Below are 21,181 nucleotides of genomic sequence, written 5' to 3' on the forward strand. Positions count from 1 at the left end.
CATTGCTGCACTGATGGGGTATGCATTAGACGAAAAAAAAGAAGAAAAAGAATAATAATACGCCCAGAAAAGAGGCGAAAAGGAGAAAAACGTAAAAAAACGTGAAAAAAAAGTAAGAGGAAGAGAAGGGAAAAAAAGGTGGAAATGGGTTTAAAAGTGATTTCGGCGGAGAAATATATATATATATATATATATATATATATATATATATATATATATACGCGCACACACACACATATATATAAACGTATTCTCCGTTGAGATATTGCAGCCGCTGCTGTGTCCAGGCCCAGGAGCCTTAGCACTGTGCTGTGATGTCACTCAATACCACTGACATCACTAGGTGTAAACAACATCTCTCCTTTGCTGTGTATGTGACTATGGAGCTGTTTGGTGATGTCGTCTATTATGGCCTTCATAGAAGCAACAGGAGATTGTTGCATCCATCTAGAACCCTCAGAACTACAGTGCTATGATGTCACTCACTTCCACAGGCCTTGCAGAGTGTAAACAACAACAACCCAGCTTTGTTGTGTATGTAACCATAGGGATTTGTGATGTCACCTAGAACCTTCACAGCAGCGACAGCTTTATGAGGAGCATCAGCACTGCTCTGCCTGAGCAGAACCATCACCGCCATAGGTTGTCAAATAACCCGGGTTTAACCCACACAGGTAAGTCCAATGGGGTGCAGGCATGTCCTCTATGCTTACAGCTTCCCGTGGGTGTTGGTTTGATACCGTTTGGGGACAGCCAAGGAGGCATCTGCAGGCAACAAAGGTAGGTGTGTGCTTGTGTGTGTGTTTCCTATGCAGATCCTAAGCCCAGTGTCACATGCAAGTAGGAGGAGTAAGAAGGGTTCCTGGCAAATCCGGGTTATGGATTGCATTTAAAAAGGCCCCGTGGGAGTGCAATGGGCCCCTGTCTTGCTGCTTAGCAATAATGGTATGGGTTTAGGTTCTGCTGTGTGTACTGGTGGTTGACTGCCCCCCAGCCCAGAGTGTGCATGGAAAATTGTCTGGCAGCCTCCCTGACAGCAAGCAGTGATAGTGCCCATGAAGGGCACCTTGTTGGGCCCGCCCCTTTCACGGTTATCGCTTCTCGGCCTTTTGGCTAAGATCAAGTGTAGTATCTGTTCTTATCAGTTTAATATCTGATACGTCCCCTATCTGGGGACCATATATTAAATGGATTTTTGAGAACGGGGGCCGATTTCGAAGCTTGCTTCCGTCGCCCTATGCATTGACCCGATATGGCAGTATCTTCGGGTACAGTGCACCACCCCCTTACAGGGTTAAAAAGAAAGATTCCTACTTTCATTGCTACCTGCTTGCTGGCTAGCCAGCTCTGTGGGCCTTGCTGCTGCTGCAGCCAAAAAACAAAAGGTGGTGCTGCTGCTGCTTCTGCTGCTTCTGCTTCTGCTTGTGTCTGGCCGCTGTTGGAGCGTCCAGGCACAGGACTTCTGCTGCTGCTGACTAAATGGCCTCCTTAATTGGATCATTTGAGTAGCCAGCACACCTGTGCAGGTAGGGCATGACATGATAGGCAGCTGCCTTGATAGCGGGTGGGTGCTGAATGTTCCTAATTGACAAAATAAGATTAATGCTTATGAAGAAATATAAAATCTCATCCCTTCCCCAATATCGCGCCACACCCCTACCCCTTAATTCCCTGGTTGAACTTGATGGACATATGTCTTTTTTCGACCGTACTAACTATGTAACTATGTAACATAACATGGGGGGGGGGGGGGGTCTCCTGGCTGTTCACACAGGTGTGTCATTGCTGTACATTGACCATGCATTGCTTCTGTGGTATTGCAAAGGCAAAGACAAATGCTTCCAGCCATCCATTGCACTAATGGATTGGTCATCAGCTGGCTGTCTATGTCCCGCATCAATATAGACCAAAGTACAGAGGGTTAGGCTATGCTATTGTGCACCTACCTGATGCATCAGAAGGTGCGAGGCCCTTGCTAAATTCTGTGCACAGACTTTGAGATCTATACTTTAGACTGTATCTAAACCTGCTCCAACATGGACTGACATTCTGGCCTACTTTCAGCCGATGCGACTTGTCTGTCGCTGAACAGTCGCTTTTTATGTATTCAGCACCTATGTATAATGTTGTAAAAATGCTCTAGAAGCTAAAGTCGCAGAAATGTCACACATATTTGGCCTGCAACTTTCTGTGCGACAAATTCAGACAGGAAAAATCAGTATAAATCCTTAGAAAATTATCCCCCAGTGTCTCCATCTGCTGGCGGTATTGAATAAGCATTGCTGCACTGATGGGGTATGCATTAGACGAAAAAAAAGAAGAAAAAGAAGAATAATACGCCCAGAAAAGAGGCGAAAAGGAGAAAAACGTAAAAAAACGTGAAAAAAAAGTAAGAGGAAGAGAAGGGAAAAAAAGGTGGAAATGGGTTTAAAAGTGATTTCGGCGGAGAAATATATATATATATATATATATATATATATATATATATATATACGCGCACACACACACATATATATAAACGTATTCTCCGTTGAGATATTGCAGCCGCTGCTGTGTCCAGGCCCAGGAGCCTTAGCACTGTGCTGTGATGTCACTCAATACCACTGACATCACTAGGTGTAAACAACATCTCTCCTTTGCTGTGTATGTGACTATGGAGCTGTTTGGTGATGTCGTCTATTATGGCCTTCATAGAAGCAACAGGAGATTGTTGCATCCATCTAGAACCCTCAGAACTACAGTGCTATGATGTCACTCACTTCCACAGGCCTTGCAGAGTGTAAACAACAACAACCCAGCTTTGTTGTGTATGTAACCATAGGGATTTGTGATGTCACCTAGAACCTTCACAGCAGCGACAGCTTTATGAGGAGCATCAGCACTGCTCTGCCTGAGCAGAACCATCACCGCCATAGGTTGTCAAATAACCCGGGTTTAACCCACACAGGTAAGTCCAATGGGGTGCAGGCATGTCCTCTATGCTTACAGCTTCCCGTGGGTGTTGGTTTGATACCGTTTGGGGACAGCCAAGGAGGCATCTGCAGGCAACAAAGGTAGGTGTGTGCTTGTGTGTGTGTTTCCTATGCAGATCCTAAGCCCAGTGTCACATGCAAGTAGGAGGAGTAAGAAGGGTTCCTGGCAAATCCGGGTTATGGATTGCATTTAAAAAGGCCCCGTGGGAGTGCAATGGGCCCCTGTCTTGCTGCTTAGCAATAATGGTATGGGTTTAGGTTCTGCTGTGTGTACTGGTGGTTGACTGCCCCCCAGCCCAGAGTGTGCATGGAAAATTGTCTGGCAGCCTCCCTGACAGCAAGCAGTGATAGTGCCCATGAAGGGCACCTTGTTGGGCCCGCCCCTTTCACGGTTATCGCTTCTCGGCCTTTTGGCTAGATCAAGTGTCTGGTCAGGAGGATCCTGGGAGTTTGTCCTACCTTTTCCAAGGGGGGCTGCTACGAGGAACCGAAAAGGCGATCGACAAGATGGGTGTTCGCATCCGTTACCTTACATCCGGTGAAACGCGGATTCGTTTTTCCTTTCGCTTTGATGTTGATGAAGACAAACAAGAACTCGTCCAACTTTCTTATTTTGTGAAAGAAACTCTCTACAAGCTTCTTGGGGTGAAGAAAGAGAACATCGTCTGTCTCAGAGATCCTCGGAAGGGCAGCTTCATCCTAACTCTGGACTCTGCTTATGCATGCCAGAATCTTTTTGAGAAGCTGAAAAGCAATCAAGACCTTGCTGAGCTTGATGGGATCACGGTCACAGTGTTGTATACTGGTGGCGATATTCCTCTAGTTGTGTGTATGCACAATCCCTTTGTGACTGTGTCCCATATTGAGCTCTTTTTGGGGAAATACTGCAGTTCTGTTAAGTATTCCCATAAGGTGATGAATTCAGAAGACCTATGGACGGGGAAACATAAGTTTTTTGTGAAAATGAAGGAGGATGCTACTGGCATTGGAGGGTTGTGTCATCCACCCTCCAACTTTTCTATCGGTCGGGATAAGGGCTATTTGTTTTATCCCGAGATGCCTACTTTTTGTAGGAAATGTAAGAAATTCGGACATACTATGGAAGTTTGCACGGACACTACAGTTCGCTGTGGTCGGTGCAATCAAGAAGGCCATGTTTCTAAGGACTGTGCTAAAATTGTCTGCAACATTTGTGGTGAAGAAGGCCATGCCTTTAAAGATTGCAGTCTCCGTTCCAGTGTAGCTAGATCGTGGGCTGACCGTGTAGCGGGGAGAGTGGGTGTAGTGCAAGCTGAAGTACCACCTGCGAAAGCACCCCAGCGGTCTGAGGCGCCTTCAGAAAAGCCGGCTGTAACTTCTGATGTCGTGGCGGAGCTTATGGACCTTTCTGCTGTGCCTGAGACAGAGGGGAGACCTTCTGTGGAGGGTTCTGGCGGTGGAGGGTCACTAGTGAGCAGTGAAGCCATGGAGGTTGGCGTGAAGGAGATCAAGCGGAAGAAGGAACTCGGAGATGAGCCACAACTTGGCATTAAACGGCCTGTCAAAAAAAGCTCAGAAGAATGTGAGGACAGTCAACATGCATGGAGGCCTTCTATAAGATCAGCGTCCGATCCAAAAAATATCAAAGAGTTCGAAAGCCCGGAGTCACCTGTGGGTTTCATATCGGACTCAAACTCCAGTAGCGAATAGCTTCCTTAAAGTGCTCCTCTCTTAATGTGAGAGGTCTAAAGAGCCCTACGAGAAGGGCTGCTTTGTTTAGTTTTTTAGAGACCTTGGACTGTTCTCTGTTCTTTTTACAAGAATGTGGAATTGAACATAGTCCAAATTATGAGGACCTTTGTCGTGGCTGGACTTTGGGACCATCGGTCTGGTCGGGTGACAATCTGAACAGATCTTCAGGTGTTGGGATCTTGTTTAGAGGTTCAGATGTACAAGTTTTGTCCTTCTTAGAAATTATACCTGGTAGAGCGCTATTAGTTAATATTAAGTACAATGGCTCGGAGATTAAGCTTTTTAACATCTATGCTTCTCCTGAAAAAAATGTGAGAGCCGACTTGATTAATGATATTCAGGCTTTTATCCCAGGTTCAACACCTATTTTAATGGCTGGAGATTTTAATTGTTGTATGAGTGGTGATCATCGTGAGAGTGGAAGTGTGCATGTCAGAGTGGATAAAACAGAGAAACAGATTAAGAGTATGACTGAGGATTTTAACTTTACCGATGTCTGGAGGAGAAAATACCCAGACGACCCTGGTTACACATGGGAAAATAATGTCTGCAAATCCAGGATTGATTTTATTTTTTTATCGGAAAGTTTTAATCTAGTTGATGTTTCTCTTTTATCGAATATTTTCTCTGATCATAAGTTATTATATGCACATGTCACTTTACCTGGCCTAGAGAAAGGCAGAGGCGTTTGGAAGCTCAACACTACTTTATTAGAGGACATGAAAACAAAAAATGATTTTATTGCTGCTTATAACAAATGGAGATTGCGTCAATCCCAATATAAAAATATTTTGGATTGGTGGGAGGATGTTAAAAAGTGGACTAAACAGTTTTTTATCCGTGTGGGCATCCAAAAGGCTAAGGAGAAAAAGTTATGGTTTAAAATGTTAAACACTAAAATCCAAACATATTATAAACTAAAGCAAGCCGGGCTTGAGATGGATGATGTTATTGCTCAGACAAAGAATGAAATAAAAAATGCCATTAGTCAAAAAGGAAAAGAAATGATTTTTAACAGCAAGGTGCAATGTCTGGAGAATGATGAAAAGTGTTCGAGATTCTTTTTTAAGAAGGTGGTGGGAAAGAAAGAAATGATATCTGTAATTGAAGGGAAGATAACTAATGAAGAGATGTTGCGAGAAGCACAAGTATTTTATCAGGAGCTTTTTAATAAAAAAGATATTGATATTTCCTTTACTAATGATGTTTTAGATACCTTAGATTCAAAACTTGACAAAACTGACCAAGAGAGCCTTTGTGATGAAATCTTTTTACCTGAACTTTTAAGCACTTTTAAGAGTTTTTTAAATGGTAAAACACCTGGTTCGGATGGGTTGCCAGTTGAATTTTATCTGTGTTTTTGGTCCATTTTAAAAGATGATCTTTTAGGTATTTTTAACTGTGCTTTTAAATCTGAGATTTTACCTGCGTCCTGGAGAGATGGTGTTGTTACTCTGATTTTTAAAAAAGGAGACATCTCTAAATTAGAAAATTGGAGGCCTATTACCCTGCTAAATACAGACTATAAGGTTTTAGCAAAAATTTTAGCAAATAGGCTCAAGCAGGTAATTGCTAAGGTTATACACAGTGACCAAGTATGCGGAGTACCTGGAAGGAAAATAAGTGATCATCTAAACCTTGTAAAAGATGTTTTATGGTATCAGAAACAATGTGATCAGAAATTGGCAATTTTATCCTTGGATTTTCAAAAGGCTTATGACCGTGTTTCTCATGATTTTTTATGGTTGGTTTTAAAGAAAATGAATTTTCCTGATTTTATTGTTGGAAAAATTGCACTTTTATATAAAAACTGTTTTAGTCGTATTTTAATTAACGGTTTTTTTTCCCAAGAAGTATGTTTACAGTCTGGGGTGAAACAGGGGTGCCCCCTATCACCCATTCTTTTCATATGTGCAATAGAACCTCTGTTGAATGTTTTGAGAAAAGATAAGCTCATTAGAGGAGTGCCAATCCCTGGAAGTGGAGGACAGAGCGTAAAGACGATAGCATACATGGATGATGTTAATATTCTATGTTCAGATGAACCATCCCTGAAACGTGCTATCAGACAGACAGAATTTTTTTGTGAGGGCTCTGGCTTCAAATTAAATAAAAATAAATGTGATTGCTTTGCAATAGGGAATTGGGGCAATACGGAGGTGAATGTGCAATATGATAAAATCAAAATCTTGGGTGTCATCTTTGACAATGAAAATAATGGAGAGGAAAGCTGGTCCATCGTCAAAGAGAAAGTGCAAAAGAAAATAAGTTTTTGGAAAATGAGGAAATTAACAATAGAAGGAAAAGTACTGATAATGAAAGCTTTGTTGCTACCTATCATGCTATATTTAAGCTTGGTTTTCCCACCGAGTGAACGCACCTTAAAGTTTTTAAACAAGATTTGCTTTCATTTTTTATGGGGGTCTAAAATGGATAAACTCAGGAGAGATGTAATGATGAAGACAAAGAAATTGGGGGGTAAGGATGTGCCTGATTTAAAAAGGTTTTTATATATTCACTTTTTTTCTATGTGTTTTAATGGCTTGCAAAGAAACTGTTATTGGTCTTATTTTTTAAAATATGCTGCAGGTCACATTTTTAGAAAAAGAAAGTGGATAACCTTACCTTTAACGTCCCCAATCTTATTTATTCCCCCAGCGCACTATGTGGTTTTAGAAAAGATTATTCGTATTTATGGCATTGCTAATTTTAGTCAAGAAATTTGTAGTAATGCACGAAAATTAGTTCCTGAAATCAGGAAGATAGAACAGATTTGCTTAATATCTAATTATTCCACTGAGAAATCTCTAAGAGTTTGGAGGATGGTGAATATGGGATTCTTATCTAATGACTTAAAAGATCTGGCCTGGCAGATAGCACATCAATGTTTGCCTACCAGAGAATTCCAACACAGAAGAGGATTGTGTCGTAGTGCAAAGTGCCCGAGAATGGGGTGTCCTAGTGAGGAAACAGTTTTACACCTTTTTTGGAACTGTTTTTACGCCCAAGAGATATGGCATTTGATAGGACCCTTACTAAAATTCATTTCTGATCTTAATTTTTTAAATCATGAAGTTATTTTATATGGATTTTATAATGTTTTATCTGTGGAGAAGTCTCGGGTTTTGTGGATTAGTATAAATTGTATTAAAATTGCACTATGGAAGACGAGGAATATTCTTCTTTTTAAAAGAGACACTATTACCTCTAAAGATTGTGTTCGCCTAGCTCTTAGTGAGATGTATGTTTTCTATTTATTGGATAAAAAAAGATTAGGTCACAAAGTGGCTAAAAGTCTTTGGAATCTACATCTGTGGAATATGCTTTTAGCAGACTAAGTGTAATCTGGACTGCGTAAGGTCTTTTAGTCTAAGAATATTATATCTAAAAGTAAAAAAATCTGTTCTTATCAGTTTAATATCTGATACGTCCCCTATCTGGGGACCATATATTAAATGGATTTTTGAGAACGGGGGCCGATTTCGAAGCTTGCTTCCGTCGCCCTATGCATTGACCCGATATGGCAGTATCTTCGGGTACAGTGCACCACCCCCTTACAGGGTTAAAAAGAAAGATTCCTACTTTCATTGCTACCTGCTTGCTGGCTAGCCAGCTAGCCAGCCCTGTGGGCCTTGCTGCTGCTGCAGCCAAAAAACAAAAGGTGGTGCTGCTGCTGCTTCTGCTGCTTCTGCTTCTGCTTGTGTCTGGCCGCTGTTGGAGCGTCCAGGCACAGGACTTCTGCTGCTGCTGACTAAATGGCCTCCTTAATTGGATCATTTGAGTAGCCAGCACACCTGTGCAGGTAGGGCATGACATGATAGGCAGCTGCCTTGATAGCGGGTGGGTGCTGAATGTTCCTAATTGACAAAATAAGATTAATGCTTATGAAGAAATATAAAATCTCATCCCTTCCCCAATATCGCGCCACACCCCTACCCCTTAATTCCCTGGTTGAACTTGATGGACATATGTCTTTTTTCGACCGTACTAACTATGTAACTATGTAACATAACATGGGGGGGGGGGGTCTCCTGGCTGTTCACACAGGTGTGTCATTGCTGTACATTGACCATGCATTGCTTCTGTGGTATTGCAAAGGCAAAGACAAATGCTTCCAGCCATCCATTGCACTAATGGATTGGTCATCAGCTGGCTGTCTATGTCCCGCATCAATATAGACCAAAGTACAGAGGGTTAGGCTATGCTATTGTGCACCTACCTGATGCATCAGAAGGTGCGAGGCCCTTGCTAAATTCTGTGCACAGACTTTGAGATCTATACTTTAGACTGTATCTAAACCTGCTCCAACATGGACTGACATTCTGGCCTACTTTCAGCCGATGCGACTTGTCTGTCGCTGAACAGTCGCTTTTTATGTATTCAGCACCTATGTATAATGTTGTAAAAATGCTCTAGAAGCTAAAGTCGCAGAAATGTCACACATATTTGGCCTGCAACTTTCTGTGCGACAAATTCAGACAGGAAAAATCAGTATAAATCCTTAGAAAATTATCCCCCAGTGTCTCCATCTGCTGGCGGTATTGAATAAGCATTGCTGCACTGATGGGGTATGCATTAGACGAAAAAAAAGAAGAAAAAGAAGAATAATACGCCCAGAAAAGAGGCGAAAAGGAGAAAAACGTAAAAAAACGTGAAAAAAAAGTAAGAGGAAGAGAAGGGAAAAAAAGGTGGAAATGGGTTTAAAAGTGATTTCGGCGGAGAAATATATATATATATATATATATATATATATATATATATATATATACGCGCACACACACACATATATATAAACGTATTCTCCGTTGAGATATTGCAGCCGCTGCTGTGTCCAGGCCCAGGAGCCTTAGCACTGTGCTGTGATGTCACTCAATACCACTGACATCACTAGGTGTAAACAACATCTCTCCTTTGCTGTGTATGTGACTATGGAGCTGTTTGGTGATGTCGTCTATTATGGCCTTCATAGAAGCAACAGGAGATTGTTGCATCCATCTAGAACCCTCAGAACTACAGTGCTATGATGTCACTCACTTCCACAGGCCTTGCAGAGTGTAAACAACAACAACCCAGCTTTGTTGTGTATGTAACCATAGGGATTTGTGATGTCACCTAGAACCTTCACAGCAGCGACAGCTTTATGAGGAGCATCAGCACTGCTCTGCCTGAGCAGAACCATCACCGCCATAGGTTGTCAAATAACCCGGGTTTAACCCACACAGGTAAGTCCAATGGGGTGCAGGCATGTCCTCTATGCTTACAGCTTCCCGTGGGTGTTGGTTTGATACCGTTTGGGGACAGCCAAGGAGGCATCTGCAGGCAACAAAGGTAGGTGTGTGCTTGTGTGTGTGTTTCCTATGCAGATCCTAAGCCCAGTGTCACATGCAAGTAGGAGGAGTAAGAAGGGTTCCTGGCAAATCCGGGTTATGGATTGCATTTAAAAAGGCCCCGTGGGAGTGCAATGGGCCCCTGTCTTGCTGCTTAGCAATAATGGTATGGGTTTAGGTTCTGCTGTGTGTACTGGTGGTTGACTGCCCCCCAGCCCAGAGTGTGCATGGAAAATTGTCTGGCAGCCTCCCTGACAGCAAGCAGTGATAGTGCCCATGAAGGGCACCTTGTTGGGCCCGCCCCTTTCACGGTTATCGCTTCTCGGCCTTTTGGCTAAGATCAAGTGTAGTATCTGTTCTTATCAGTTTAATATCTGATACGTCCCCTATCTGGGGACCATATATTAAATGGATTTTTGAGAACGGGGGCCGATTTCGAAGCTTGCTTCCGTCGCCCTATGCATTGACCCGATATGGCAGTATCTTCGGGTACAGTGCACCACCCCCTTACAGGGTTAAAAAGAAAGATTCCTACTTTCATTGCTACCTGCTTGCTGGCTAGCCAGCTAGCCAGCCCTGTGGGCCTTGCTGCTGCTGCAGCCAAAAAACAAAAGGTGGTGCTGCTGCTGCTTCTGCTGCTTCTGCTTCTGCTTGTGTCTGGCCGCTGTTGGAGCGTCCAGGCACAGGACTTCTGCTGCTGCTGACTAAATGGCCTCCTTAATTGGATCATTTGAGTAGCCAGCACACCTGTGCAGGTAGGGCATGACATGATAGGCAGCTGCCTTGATAGCGGGTGGGTGCTGAATGTTCCTAATTGACAAAATAAGATTAATGCTTATGAAGAAATATAAAATCTCATCCCTTCCCCAATATCGCGCCACACCCCTACCCCTTAATTCCCTGGTTGAACTTGATGGACATATGTCTTTTTTCGACCGTACTAACTATGTAACTATGTAACATAACATGGGGGGGGGGGGGGGGTCTCCTGGCTGTTCACACAGGTGTGTCATTGCTGTACATTGACCATGCATTGCTTCTGTGGTATTGCAAAGGCAAAGACAAATGCTTCCAGCCATCCATTGCACTAATGGATTGGTCATCAGCTGGCTGTCTATGTCCCGCATCAATATAGACCAAAGTACAGAGGGTTAGGCTATGCTATTGTGCACCTACCTGATGCATCAGAAGGTGCGAGGCCCTTGCTAAATTCTGTGCACAGACTTTGAGATCTATACTTTAGACTGTATCTAAACCTGCTCCAACATGGACTGACATTCTGGCCTACTTTCAGCCGATGCGACTTGTCTGTCGCTGAACAGTCGCTTTTTATGTATTCAGCACCTATGTATAATGTTGTAAAAATGCTCTAGAAGCTAAAGTCGCAGAAATGTCACACATATTTGGCCTGCAACTTTCTGTGCGACAAATTCAGACAGGAAAAATCAGTATAAATCCTTAGAAAATTATCCCCCAGTGTCTCCATCTGCTGGCGGTATTGAATAAGCATTGCTGCACTGATGGGGTATGCATTAGACGAAAAAAAAGAAGAAAAAGAAGAATAATACGCCCAGAAAAGAGGCGAAAAGGAGAAAAACGTAAAAAAACGTGAAAAAAAAGTAAGAGGAAGAGAAGGGAAAAAAAGGTGGAAATGGGTTTAAAAGTGATTTCGGCGGAGAAATATATATATATATATATATATATATATATATATATATATATATACGCGCACACACACACATATATATAAACGTATTCTCCGTTGAGATATTGCAGCCGCTGCTGTGTCCAGGCCCAGGAGCCTTAGCACTGTGCTGTGATGTCACTCAATACCACTGACATCACTAGGTGTAAACAACATCTCTCCTTTGCTGTGTATGTGACTATGGAGCTGGTTGGTGATGTCGTCTATTATGGCCTTCATAGAAGCAACAGGAGATTGTTGCATCCATCTAGAACCCTCAGAACTACAGTGCTATGATGTCACTCACTTCCACAGGCCTTGCAGAGTGTAAACAACAACAACCCAGCTTTGTTGTGTATGTAACCATAGGGATTTGTGATGTCACCTAGAACCTTCACAGCAGCGACAGCTTTATGAGGAGCATCAGCACTGCTCTGCCTGAGCAGAACCATCACCGCCATAGGTTGTCAAATAACCCGGGTTTAACCCACACAGGTAAGTCCAATGGGGTGCAGGCATGTCCTCTATGCTTACAGCTTCCCGTGGGTGTTGGTTTGATACCGTTTGGGGACAGCCAAGGAGGCATCTGCAGGCAACAAAGGTAGGTGTGTGCTTGTGTGTGTGTTTCCTATGCAGATCCTAAGCCCAGTGTCACATGCAAGTAGGAGGAGTAAGAAGGGTTCCTGGCAAATCCGGGTTATGGATTGCATTTAAAAAGGCCCCGTGGGAGTGCAATGGGCCCCTGTCTTGCTGCTTAGCAATAATGGTATGGGTTTAGGTTCTGCTGTGTGTACTGGTGGTTGACTGCCCCCCAGCCCAGAGTGTGCATGGAAAATTGTCTGGCAGCCTCCCTGACAGCAAGCAGTGATAGTGCCCATGAAGGGCACCTTGTTGGGCCCGCCCCTTTCACGGTTATCGCTTCTCGGCCTTTTGGCTAAGATCAAGTGTAGTATCTGTTCTTATCAGTTTAATATCTGATACGTCCCCTATCTGGGGACCATATATTAAATGGATTTTTGAGAACGGGGGCCGATTTCGAAGCTTGCTTCCGTCACCCTATGCATTGACCCGATATGGCAGTATCTTCGGGTACAGTGCACCACCCCCTTACAGGGTTAAAAAGAAAGATTCCTACTTTCATTGCTACCTGCTTGCTGGCTAGCCAGCTAGCCAGCCCTGTGGGCCTTGCTGCTGCTGCAGCCAAAAAACAAAAGGTGGTGCTGCTGCTGCTTCTGCTGCTTCTGCTTCTGCTTGTGTCTGGCCGCTGTTGGAGCGTCCAGGCACAGGACTTCTGCTGCTGCTGACTAAATGGCCTCCTTAATTGGATCATTTGAGTAGCCAGCACACCTGTGCAGGTAGGGCATGACATGATAGGCAGCTGCCTTGATAGCGGGTGGGTGCTGAATGTTCCTAATTGACAAAATAAGATTAATGCTTATGAAGAAATATAAAATCTCATCCCTTCCCCAATATCGCGCCACACCCCTACCCCTTAATTCCCTGGTTGAACTTGATGGACATATGTCTTTTTTCGACCGTACTAACTATGTAACTATGTAACATAACATGGGGGGGGGGGGTCTCCTGGCTGTTCACACAGGTGTGTCATTGCTGTACATTGACCATGCATTGCTTCTGTGGTATTGCAAAGGCAAAGACAAATGCTTCCAGCAATCCATTGCACTAATGGATTGGTCATCAGCTGGCTGTCTATGTCCCGCATCAATATAGACCAAAGTACAGAGGGTTAGGCTATGCTATTGTGCACCTACCTGATGCATCAGAAGGTGCGAGGCCCTTGCTAAATTCTGTGCACAGACTTTGAGATCTATACTTTAGACTGTATCTAAACCTGCTCCAACATGGACTGACATTCTGGCCTACTTTCAGCCGATGCGACTTGTCTGTCGCTGAACAGTCGCTTTTTATGTATTCAGCACCTATGTATAATGTTGTAAAAATGCTCTAGAAGCTAAAGTCGCAGAAATGTCACACATATTTGGCCTGCAACTTTCTGTGCGACAAATTCAGACAGGAAAAATCAGTATAAATCCTTAGAAAATTATCCCCCAGTGTCTCCATCTGCTGGCGGTATTGAATAAGCATTGCTGCACTGATGGGGTATGCATTAGACGAAAAAAAAGAAGAAAAAGAAGAATAATACGCCCAGAAAAGAGGCGAAAAGGAGAAAAACGTAAAAAAACGTGAAAAAAAAGTAAGAGGAAGAGAAGGGAAAAAAAGGTGGAAATGGGTTTAAAAGTGATTTCGGCGGAGAAATATATATATATATATATATATATATATATATACGCGCACACACACACATATATATAAACGTATTCTCCGTTGAGATATTGCAGCCGCTGCTGTGTCCAGGCCCAGGAGCCTTAGCACTGTGCTGTGATGTCACTCAATACCACTGACATCACTAGGTGTAAACAACATCTCTCCTTTGCTGTGTATGTGACTATGGAGCTGTTTGGTGATGTCGTCTATTATGGCCTTCATAGAAGCAACAGGAGATTGTTGCATCCATCTAGAACCCTCAGAACTACAGTGCTATGATGTCACTCACTTCCACAGGCCTTGCAGAGTGTAAACAACAACAACCCAGCTTTGTTGTGTATGTAACCATAGGGATTTGTGATGTCACCTAGAACCTTCACAGCAGCGACAGCTTTATGAGGAGCATCAGCACTGCTCTGCCTGAGCAGAACCATCACCGCCATAGGTTGTCAAATAACCCGGGTTTAACCCACACAGGTAAGTCCAATGGGGTGCAGGCATGTCCTCTATGCTTACAGCTTCCCGTGGGTGTTGGTTTGATACCGTTTGGGGACAGCCAAGGAGGCATCTGCAGGCAACAAAGGTAGGTGTGTGCTTGTGTGTGTGTTTCCTATGCAGATCCTAAGCCCAGTGTCACATGCAAGTAGGAGGAGTAAGAAGGGTTCCTGGCAAATCCGGGTTATGGATTGCATTTAAAAAGGCCCCGTGGGAGTGCAATGGGCCCCTGTCTTGCTGCTTAGCAATAATGGTATGGGTTTAGGTTCTGCTGTGTGTACTGGTGGTTGACTGCCCCCCAGCCCAGAGTGTGCATGGAAAATTGTCTGGCAGCCTCCCTGACAGCAAGCAGTGATAGTGCCCATGAAGGGCACCTTGTTGGGCCCGCCCCTTTCACGGTTATCGCTTCTCGGCCTTTTGGCTAAGATCAAGTGTAGTATCTGTTCTTATCAGTTTAATATCTGATACGTCCCCTATCTGGGGACCATATATTAAATGGATTTTTGAGAACGGGGGCCGATTTCGAAGCTTGCTTCCGTCGCCCTATGCATTGACCCGATATGGCAGTATCTTCGGGTACAGTGCACCACCCCCTTACAGGGTTAAAAAGAAAGATTCCTACTTTCATTGCTACCTGCTTGCTGGCTAGCCAGCTAGCCAGCCCTGTGGGCCTTGCTGCTGCTGCAGCCAAAAAACAAAAGGTGGTGCTGCTGCTGCTTCTGCTGCTTCTGCGTCTGCTGCTTCTGCTTCTGCTTGTGTCTGGCCGCTGTTGGAGCGTCCAGGCACAGGACTTCTGCTGCTGCTGACTAAATGGCCTCCTTAATTGGATCATTTGAGTAGCCAGCACACCTGTGCAGGTAGGGCATGACATGATAGGCAGCTGCCTTGATAGCGGGTGGGTGCTGAATGTTCCTAATTGACAAAATAAGATTAATGCTTATGAAGAAATATAAAATCTCATCCCTTCCCCAATATCGCGCCACACCCCTACCCCTTAATTCCCTGGTTGAACTTGATGGACATATGTCTTTTTTCGACCGTACTAACTATGTAACTATGTAACATAACATGGGGGGGGGGGGGTCTCCTGGCTGTTCACACAGGTGTGTCATTGCTGTACATTGACCATGCATTGCTTCTGTGGTATTGCAAAGGCAAAGACAAATGCTTCCAGCCATCCATTGCACTAATGGATTGGTCATCAGCTGGCTGTCTATGTCCCGCATCAATATAGACCAAAGTACAGAGGGTTAGGCTATGCTATTGTGCACCTACCTGATGCATCAGAAGGTGCGAGGCCCTTGCTAAATTCTGTGCACAGACTTTGAGATCTATACTTTAGACTGTATCTAAACCTGCTCCAACATGGACTGACATTCTGGCCTACTTTCAGCCGATGCGACTTGTCTGTCGCTGAACAGTCGCTTTTTATGTATTCAGCACCTATGTATAATGTTGTAAAAATGCTCTAGAAGCTAAAGTCGCAGAAATGTCACACATATTTGGCCTGCAACTTTCTGTGCGACAAATTCAGACAGGAAAAATCAGTATAAATCCTTAGAAAATTATCCCCCAGTGTCTCCATCTGCTGGCGGTATTGAATAAGCATTGCTGCACTGATGGGGTATGCATTAGACGAAAAAAAAGAAGAAAAAGAAGAATAATACGCCCAGAAAAGAGGCGAAAAGGAGAAAAACGTAAAAAAACGTGAAAAAAAAGTAAGAGGAAGAGAAGGGAAAAAAAGGTGGAAATGGGTTTAAAAGTGATTTCGGCGGAGAATATATATATATATATATATATATATATATATATATATATATATATACGCGCACACACACACATATATATAAACGTATTCTCCGTTGAGATATTGCAGCCGCTGCTGTGTCCAGGCCCAGGAGCCTTAGCACTGTGCTGTGATGTCACTCAATACCACTGACATCACTAGGTGTAAACAACATCTCTCCTTTGCTGTGTATGTGACTATGGAGCTGTTTGGTGATGTCGTCTATTATGGCCTTCATAGAAGCAACAGGAGATTGTTGCATCCATCTAGAACCCTCAGAACTACAGTGCTATGATGTCACTCACTTCCACAGGCCTTGCAGAGTGTAAACAACAACAACCCAGCTTTGTTGTGTATGTAACCATAGGGATTTGTGATGTCACCTAGAACCTTCACAGCAGCGACAGCTTTATGAGGAGCATCAGCACTGCTCTGCCTGAGCAGAACCATCACCGCCATAGGTTGTCAAATAACCCGGGTTTAACCCACACAGGTAAGTCCAATGGGGTGCAGGCATGTCCTCTATGCTTACAGCTTCCCGTGGGTGTTGGTTTGATACCGTTTGGGGACAGCCAAGGAGGCATCTGCAGGCAACAAAGGTAGGTGTGTGCTTGTGTGTGTGTTTCCTATGCAGATCCTAAGCCCAGTGTCACATGCAAGTAGGAGGAGTAAGAAGGGTTCCTGGCAAATCCGGGTTATGGATTGCATTTAAAAAGGCCCCGTGGGAGTGCAATGGGCCCCTGTCTTGCTGCTTAGCAATAATGGTATGGGTTTAGGTTCTGCTGTGTGTACTGGTGTTTGACTGCCCCCCAGCCCAGAGTGTGCATGGAAAATTGTCTGGCAGCCTCCCTGACAGCAAGCAGTGATAGTGCCCATGAAGGGCACCTTGTTGGGCCCGCCCCTTTCACAGTTATCGCTTCTCGGCCTTTTGGCTAAGATCAAGTGTAAACTTGGTCTGGGTCAGGGGTGCGGGTGTTCTGCTGAGCAGGAATCCGGAGTGGTGATCTTACTGTGGAATCGACAGACAAGAGAAGAACAATGGCTGGAAAGGAATACCTCCCTGCGATTGAGAAGACTGTACGTTTTGTGGTGGAAACTTCTGACCGGGGTAAGAATCGGATTGAGTACATTGGACATGAACTTGTGGAGAAATTGGGTGGTTTTGGCATGGATAGTTTGTTCTGTGTGCAAGAGAATAGGAAGCAAGGAATATATGATGTGTCCTTCATCTATGAAGCTGATTGCCAGAACTTCTATGAATGTTTGAAAAGAAATGCCAATAACCCTGTCTTGGAAAATGTAAAGTTTTTTCCTCTGTTTGAGATGGGAGTGAAGACTCTGTTTGTACATATGTACAATCCGTTCTTAGACCCGGATATGATTAAGAACTTTCTAAGTATCTACTGTGAAAGTGTCCAAGGGGGAGTGAAGCAAACTAGTAGTTTGGGTGTGTTTAACGGCACATGGAAGTTCTTTGTAAAACTGAAGCTGGATCCTGGGAGCATTGGTGGAGTGAAACACCCACCGGCCAATTTTTCAATCGCTGGAAACCGGGGTTATGTCTATTATTATGGCCAGCCATTGTTTTGCCGTGATTGTTTGCTGTTTATACATTTTAAAGAGGCTTGTCCAGGTAATAAGAAGTGCCGAAATTGTAAAATGCCAGGGCATGAAGCGGGAGCTTGTCCACAGCCCAGAACTTGTGATCTTTGTGGCCTTGTTGGACATGTGTATAGAAATTGTCCGGAGGTGGCTAAGAGGGAGAAGGAGAAAGAGGCCAGAAAAGATTTGGCAATTAAAAAAAGGGAAAAGGCAAAGGCAGACATGGCAGAAAAGAGTGTGATTGCTATTATTGAGAAAGCAACGGTGGTGGAAGAGAAGGTGCAGGAGGAGATTGAAGAGGAGATGGAGGAGGAGGTGAGAATTGAAGAGGTGCCTAGTCCTCAGGTGTCTGGCACTCAAAAAGTTGAATGGTCGAATTCAGAAGAGGAAAGTGCTAAAGAGAGAGAGGAAGATCTTTTTCGTCCCCCACGGAAGGCGGCGAGAGGTGCCAGTGGTGAAAAGATGGAGCAGACGGTGGTGGAGACGAGTAATCGTTTTGCCGCAATATCTGAGGGTGAAATGGATAAATGCATTGGAGAAGAAACTTCTCCCTCGACACTGAGCCGTAAAGTTCATTAACTCTCTTCTAGGTTTTTTCTTCCTATGGGTTGTTATTTGATTAGATATGTCTTTTTCGGTTAGTTTGTCAAATGTTAGAGTCTTTAAAAATAAGAATAGAAGAGCGGCCATTCTGGAGGAATTGGCAGGAACTAATAATGACATAATTTGTCTACAGGAATGTGGATTGGATTTTCCTCCAAAAAAGGAGGAGTGGAGATATGGACCAGCAGTGTGGTCTTGCTCTAATGTAAATAGAAATGATGGAGTTGGGGTTTTGTTTAGAAATAATAAGTTTAAAGTTTGTAGTCAAATGGTGTTAAGGGAAGGAAGGTGTGTGTTGGTGGAGGTTGGGTTACATGGGTTTAAGTTTAAGTTAATTAATGTTTATGCACCTGTGAATAAGGAGGAGAGGGTGGGTTTGTTTGAAATAATTAAGGGGTTTTTGTCTGGGAAGGAACCAGTGTTGTTAGTAGGTGATTTCAACTGTGAGATTGGGAGGGATGCGGATGTTTCTGGAAATATGCTTAAGAGTATGGTGAGTGATTTCAAGTTAAGAGATGTGGTTGAAGTGTGTGGTGTGAATCCTGTGTTAGCAACATATCATGCTGAGAGTGGAAGGAGTGAGTCAAGATTAGATATGTGTTTTGTGTCCAAAATGATAGGATGTATGTGGTATAAGCAAGAGAGAGTGATTTATTCTGATCATGAGCGTGTGAGTTGTGGTTTGGTGTTGGATGAGATTTGCATAAGTGGGAGGGGTTACTGGAAGCTTAATGTGAAACTGTTGGATGAAAAGGAGGTATATGATAGGTATATTAAGAAGTATAAGTTATGGTGTGAGAAGAAAAAAGAATTTTTGGATTTATTGTGTTGGTGGGAGTGGGTTAAAGAAAGAACTAAGGTTTTTTTCAAGAGGGAAGGTTATAAAAGGAAAGCTAGGGAAAGAAAGAAGTATGAATGGCTGAATAAAAGGTTGGGGTTTCTCATTAAGTTGAAAAAGAAGGGATGGAGAGTGGATGGTAAGATTGATGCTGTGAAAAGAGATATAAAAGATTGGTTGAATGAAAGAGGAAAAGAGTTAATGTACCGAGCAAGAGTGGACAAATTGGAGAAGGATGAAAAGTGCTCAAGATATTTTTTTAAGAAAGTGATTGGGAGAAAGGATGATTTAGTGAGTGTGTATGATAATGATGGTGGTTTGGTGAGAGGCAAAGCTGTACTGAATGTGGTGAAAGAGTTTTATGAGGACTTATATGCAGTCAAACAGTGTGATAGGGGTTTGGCTGAGGAAGTGCTGGAAGTGATTGATAAGAAGGTAGATTGTAATGAGTATGAGAGTTTAATGAGAGAGATTGGAATGGAAGAAATTAAAAGGACGGTTGATAGTATGGCTAAAAATAAGACTCCTGGAGAGGATGGGTTGTCGGCTGAGTTTTATGTGAAATTGTGGGATGTACTGAAGGATGATATGGAGAGTATCTTTAAGTATATGTGGGCTAATGGAAGATTGGTGGAAAGTATGAAGAGTGGGATAGTGGTTTTGATTTATAAGAAAGGGGATGTGAATGATGTAAGGAATTGGAGGCCGATAACTTTGTTGAATGTGGATTATAAAATATTTGCAAAGCTGATTACAAATAGAATGAGGGACGTGATAGAGCAAGTGATTGGGGAGGAGCAAGTGTGTGGTGTGCCAGGAAGAAGAATTAGTGAGAATTTGTGTTTGTTGAGAGATATATTGTGGGATGGTATGTGTAGAAAGCAGGTGGTTCGTGTGTTGTCAATTGATTTTGAAAAAGCTTTTGACCGTTTGTCGCATGGGTTTTTGTTTAAGGTGCTAGTTAAAATGGGGTTTCCAGGTGATTTTGTGAATATTGTGAGAATGTTGTATAAGGAAGTGTATAGTAAGATTCTGATTAATGGATGGATGACTGAGGAGATTAAAGTATGTTCAGGGGTGAGACAGGGATGTCCCTTGTCACCTATTGCTTTTATTTGTGCTATGGAACCATTATTAGAATTATTGCGTAAGGATAAATGTGTGAGAGGTGTGAGAGTTCCGGGGGGTCGTGGTAAAGAGGTTAAAGTGTTGGCTTATATGGATGATGTATGTGTGGTAAGTGAATCTGTTGCGGCTGTAAGAAGATCCAAGTTATTGGTAAGTCTGTTTTGTGGTGCGTCTGGTTTTAAGGTCAATTGGGGAAAGAGTGAATATAAATGTTTTGGTGGTGTGACTCAGAGTGAGGATGTTGGTATGGAAGGGGTGGAAGGGCCTATTCAGGTGTTGGGGGTGAAAATGGATGAACGGTTGGATGGTAGAAATAGTTGGGAGGATGTGGGGAAGAGAGTGCAAAAGAAATTGAATTTTTGGAGGTTGAGAGAGTTGTCAATGGTTGGTAAGGTTATGATAGTGAAGAGTGTGATTTTGCCAATACTGTTATATGTTGCTGTTGTGTTTCCGCCAAGTTATATGGTTTTGCGAAAGGTGAAAAGAATGTTATTTGTGTTTTTGTGGGGTACAAAGATGGAAAGAGTTAAGAGAGAGATTGTAATGAAAGATGGTAAAAATGGAGGAATGGACTTTCCGAATGTTGATGTGTATCTGGGTGTGAATATTGTTTTTGCTTTGAAAAGAATGATGGGAGGTGAAAAGAGTTGTGCATGTATGGTGAGATATTTGGGTGGCAGTGTGTTATGTAAATTGGGTTGGTTGGAAAGAGATTTGAGAGTGCCTTAT

The 21,181-nt window shown here is 43.3% G+C and overlaps 4 non-coding genes and 1 pseudogene across 4 annotated transcripts; all 5 read left to right on the top strand.

The window, feature by feature from the left end:
• Window positions 1-1,093: 1,093 nt before the first annotated feature.
• LOC130300025 (U2 spliceosomal RNA) lies at window positions 1,094-1,284 on the top strand. Its single transcript, XR_008851041.1, has one exon. It is a non-coding gene; the product is annotated as a U2 spliceosomal RNA (small nuclear RNA).
• A 6,794-nt stretch (window positions 1,285-8,078) lies between these two features.
• LOC130300108 (U2 spliceosomal RNA) lies at window positions 8,079-8,255 on the top strand (annotated as a pseudogene).
• Window positions 8,256-10,344: 2,089 nt separating this feature from the next.
• On the top strand, window positions 10,345-10,535 carry LOC130300026 (U2 spliceosomal RNA). The gene has a single exon (XR_008851042.1). It is a non-coding gene; the product is annotated as a U2 spliceosomal RNA (small nuclear RNA).
• A 2,093-nt stretch (window positions 10,536-12,628) lies between these two features.
• On the top strand, window positions 12,629-12,819 carry LOC130300081 (U2 spliceosomal RNA). Its single transcript, XR_008851096.1, has one exon. It is a non-coding gene; the product is annotated as a U2 spliceosomal RNA (small nuclear RNA).
• A 2,077-nt stretch (window positions 12,820-14,896) lies between these two features.
• LOC130300027 (U2 spliceosomal RNA) lies at window positions 14,897-15,087 on the top strand. The gene has a single exon (XR_008851043.1). It is a non-coding gene; the product is annotated as a U2 spliceosomal RNA (small nuclear RNA).
• The last annotated feature ends 6,094 nt before the right edge of the window (window positions 15,088-21,181 follow it).

Source organism: Hyla sarda, unplaced genomic scaffold (genome assembly GCF_029499605.1).
Source record: "Hyla sarda isolate aHylSar1 unplaced genomic scaffold, aHylSar1.hap1 scaffold_107, whole genome shotgun sequence".
In the NCBI taxonomy this organism is placed as follows: Eukaryota; Metazoa; Chordata; class Amphibia; order Anura; family Hylidae; genus Hyla; species Hyla sarda.